Source organism: Rutidosis leptorrhynchoides, chromosome 9 (assembly GCF_046630445.1).
Source record: "Rutidosis leptorrhynchoides isolate AG116_Rl617_1_P2 chromosome 9, CSIRO_AGI_Rlap_v1, whole genome shotgun sequence".
Classification (NCBI taxonomy): Eukaryota; Viridiplantae; Streptophyta; class Magnoliopsida; order Asterales; family Asteraceae; genus Rutidosis; species Rutidosis leptorrhynchoides.
Genome location: NC_092341.1, coordinates 275,684,166 through 275,689,013, shown reverse-complemented (window position 1 = coordinate 275,689,013; position 4,848 = coordinate 275,684,166).

The window sequence follows — 4,848 nt, the reverse complement described above, 5'->3', positions numbered from 1 at the left end:
TGTATATGGTGGCAAAAGGTCCACCAGATATTTCACAAGATATTGTGGTCCAGAGATATAAGGTCTATGATTAGTAAAGGAACATGCCGTCTCATATAATTTCGATATATTTGCTTTCCAATGCTTGATTGTTACTATCAATCACGTACAAAAACTCTTTTAAATTTACAACTATTCGATTCTAAGTCACGTACATACCATCTCATATTATTCTATCGACAGTTTTCCCACGGAGTGCAATATCGTGTTCCGCCAATCAAGTCTTATATTATTTTCAATTATATCTCAAATATAATTATATATTTAAATATATATGTATTTATTTATTAATAATTGTTCGTTAATCGCCGAGTACAGTCAAAGGTCAAATGATTTCATGTAAACAGTCCAAAGTTTTTGAAACATCAACATTACAGACTTTTCTTATCGTATCGAAATCAAATAAGATTCAAGTTTAAATTTGGTCGAAAATTCCCGGGTCATCACAAACGGATATGTATATCTGTGGTTGTAAGTAGGATAGTAAATGATTGTTGAATCGGTATTGAAGAATGTACAGTGTAACTAATTAATGTGAAATCTAAATATCCCTCGGGTATTACCTACCCGTTAAAATATTTTCACCATTAACTGTTTTTACAGAAGAACTTTTAATTACAATCTTTATGAAAATATATATACATATATATTTTCTTCAGATTTAATCATGGATTTAATGAGTTAATATGATATTAAACTCATATGATTTTCGATTTGAGCTAGAATAAGTAATCTCTAAAACTATTAGGAACCACATATTCTTCACGGAATATTTCTTCAATGAAGTTATGGATCAATACTTCATCGTTCATTGTTGTTGGTACTCTTGGGCATCTATGGTGTGTATGATGTTGATGTTCGTGGGACAGATTAGGAAATTGAGGCTTAGGATGCGGATGTTGTTGTTAGTGGTACTGGTGCTGCCGGTACTGATGTTGGTGGTACTGTTGGTGCCGGTGATGTTGCTGAAGCTGGTAAGTTTTGCACCATATTTTTTCAAGGCTACAACTCGGGCGCGAAGCTCGTTGACTTATTACTCTGGGATGATTTTCGGTAGGAATGAGTGAGTGAATAAGGTTTTGAGATAGTATATAATCATGGCGAGATATTCTAAAAATGAGAGAAAAAATGGTGTCTCGAACAGGTTCGACGGTAAGTGCTTCAGGTTCTTCACCGAGAGGTGAATTTGGTTGATGGAAAGGATCGCCTCCTTCTCATCTCCATTGATTAAGTCGACTATGAACCTATCCCCAATTCATCCAGAATAGATTATGGCTAATTGGTTGATCCATTCGGATTACATTGCTTTCGGAGCTCAGGTAGAAATCCATATCGGAATCCGAGGAACTTGAACTGGTTGCAGAATTCATCTCGTACGATCAGATGAAAGATTTTCGATATGAAATAGATTATAGGATGTAGATTAGTACCCTGCAATACACGATTTACATATGCATATATAATACTAAAATTCCATAAGTTACGGAGGAATCTACGAAAGCTGTCAGGAAAGGTCTATAGTAACAGATACGTTAAGATATGAATTTTTGTCTATACACTATCGATGCACTAAATGCAGTGAGACGTGTCTAGACTTAAGATGATAAGCAAGTGATTCCCTAAGAATGATAAGTAGGTAATTTTCGACACGAAATGATAAGCAAAACTTTTGACAATGCAGACATGGTCGAAGTCCAGACTCACTAATGCATCTAAACAACTATTAGTTATACACACTAATGCAAGACCTGGTTCGCTAAGACCACCGCTCTGATATCACCAGTCATACCCCGTCCTAATCCATCTGGACGAAGTCACCAACATCTGGTTCCATTGCGATGATCGACTCCAAATAATGTCTTTACAATGAGCAAATGCACGGCGGAAGGTTTCTTTCATACCTGAGAATAAGCATGCTTTAAAGTGTCAACCAAAAGGTTGATGAGTTCATAGGTTTATCATAAAATAATAAAATTCATCATTTTGATAGACCACAAGATTTAAATGTTGCATGGTACAAATGGGCCCGAATCCTATACCCACCTGTAATGTACATGCGATATCTTTTAAATACAGTACACTTTTCTCGTGTACGAAACCATTTTCATAAATCTTAGTAACCTTACACATATCTCGTGCACAAAAATAACATACACATAACTTGTGTATAAAATCATTCTCTCGATACATAACATTCACTTTTCATTTGCTTTCATAGCTTGGCTTGGTAACCGACCTTAACATATAATGCGCATAATAATATCCCCAAAACAGAACATCTCGTCTGTATAATAATCATATAAACTTCGAAGTACTAAACACCACGCCCACTAGCCCTTCCATCTAGTGAACATTCTGGGTGGGGGTGTTAAACCCGGTAGCTACCTTTAGGATTCGCGTCAATTAGGCGTGCACTAATTCTCAAAATTAGTGATGTTCCCTAATTCTTAGGTTACCAAGCAATAATAATCAGGGAAAAATATATTCATTAATTGTGGCAATTATCACGTCTACATAATTCAATGGTGGCAATTATCACGTCTACATAATTCATTCGAGGAATGTTTTGCTTGTGTCTATCTCGTCAAACATTTATAAAAGCATTTCATGTATTCACAGTTCAAAATGTATTTCAAAAGTATTTAATAAAGCAGTTGTAAAAGTAGCGCATGTATTCTCAGTCCCAAAAATGTAAAGAGTAAAAATGGAATCAAATGAACTCACGCATATAAATATTGTAAAACAGTTATTAAAACAGTGCATGTATTCTCAGCCCAAAAATGTAAGGAGTAAAAGGGAGCAAATGAACTCACCTAATGTATTTTGTAGTAAAAATAAATATGACTATATTGAACAATTGAACAATGCAGGGTTGGCCTCGGATTCACGAACCTTCAAAGATTTAAAAAAAACGCCTCAAGCGGGACTCGAACCCGCGACCTCTCGCTTTAATACTCATACCCTTAACCATTCCACTGTCTATGTTTTCTGTTTTAATTACAGCATTTAATTTACTATAACTGGTACTTATAATGTACTGTCCTTGTTTCAGCCCACCAGAAAAACATAAGTTAGATCACGGCCCAAGAACAAAAACGGCCCAACATGAACACTAGTTTCGGTCCAATAATAGCTTCACAGCCCATGATTAGTTAAACTCATTTAGTTTGTTCAAAGCCTGATTGGTTTTGAGCCCACTTAACAATCTATGGGGTCTCACGGTTTTTAAAAAAAATTGAAATCGGTAACAGCAAAAAAAATAAAATAAAAGGCTTCAAAGTTGTCGGTGGAAAAAGCAAGTGGGTAAAAGAAAGAATAAAAGTTTGTTTAACTCTTTATCAATTATCAATCTATTCTCTTATCATCTCTACCGTTTACTTTCTTCATCCTTTAATTATTCGCATAGTAACAAAAAGGATATCATCATCTAGTACCGCGACCAACCATAGCAGTAGCAGTTTGGTGGTCTTCGATGGTTGCAATGTTGGCTCGAAGTATGAACATAAAACAGAATAATAATGGTAGCAGCAGAAAACAGAAACATTGAGCAGGTTTGGTGGGTTTTAATGTGATTATAGTGTGGTGGTCAAGGTGATATTCGAACATGGTAATCGTTTGATTTAGAAGAAGAACGAAGGTGTGAAGTTGAGGGTTGTCTTAGATGGTGATGTATATAGTATAAGTCGAATAGGAGAAGATAGGAGGAAAGGTAGGGAAGCAGAAACATAACGAATATGTTGGTGATTGAGGGTGTAACATTCAACAAGAAAGAAAGCGATAGCAGTGCTTCTGCTGCATTAACAAACGGAATAGAGATTACATCGAATAGATTTTGTATGGTGTTGGTTCATGGAGAAAGTAAGGGTGATTATTCCGGTGTCTACAACCTCATAACATAACCGAAATTGTTGTTGGTCATAAACGTACATGAAATAGAAACAAAACATAAGTAAACCGTTAGCCGGTTTGTTTTTCGTGGGTCTAGATGGAAAATGATAGTGGTTTGAAATGGCGGATACCAAGATGATTAGTGGGTTGCAAATGACGTTTTTATGATGATGATGATGGGTCATGTTGGAGGTGGTTCGTGAGGGGTTTGAAGTGGTGGTTGCCGATGAAGAAAAGAGTGGTGGCGGTTTGTTATGGGTCAGGGTAGTTGTCTTGATGAAGTTGATGATTGTGGGGTGACGTGTAGTGGTTGCAATTAGATACCGGAAATGGTAATTACAATTGATGGTTCATGTGATCCTGAGTGTACAAAAGTGAAGGTTTAACATAGAAGAAGAAAGAGAGAAATGGATATATCTAGTTCCTCTCCGTGCATAACATAAATATACATATATTATGAGTAACATTTTGGTCCCATGACCACACAACAAAACTTTAATAATGATTTTGCAATTTAGAAAGTTGATTACAGTTGTAGACTAAACAGAATCATCTGATAATTGATATTAATGGTCACATGCATGTTATATGAATATATATTATATATTAATTAGATAGTGGAAACATAAAACCAAAAACAGTAAGGATATTTAAAATCTCGTGAATCTTATTTGTTGGTAAGCTACCGACAGTTTTCACGGACTGTTAAATCATACCCCGTTGTTAATCAGTGGCGGATAAAAGTCCACAGAAAAATTCTAAATTTTTAAATTAAATATATTTATTTATTTCGGTCTGTTAAGGTGTAAAATTGTTCATTAATTATTAAATAAAAATTACATTAATTATTCACTCTCAACCCCAAAAATATGCTAAATGTAAAAATTAACAGTTAGCTCCTAAATATACTTTTAATAAGCC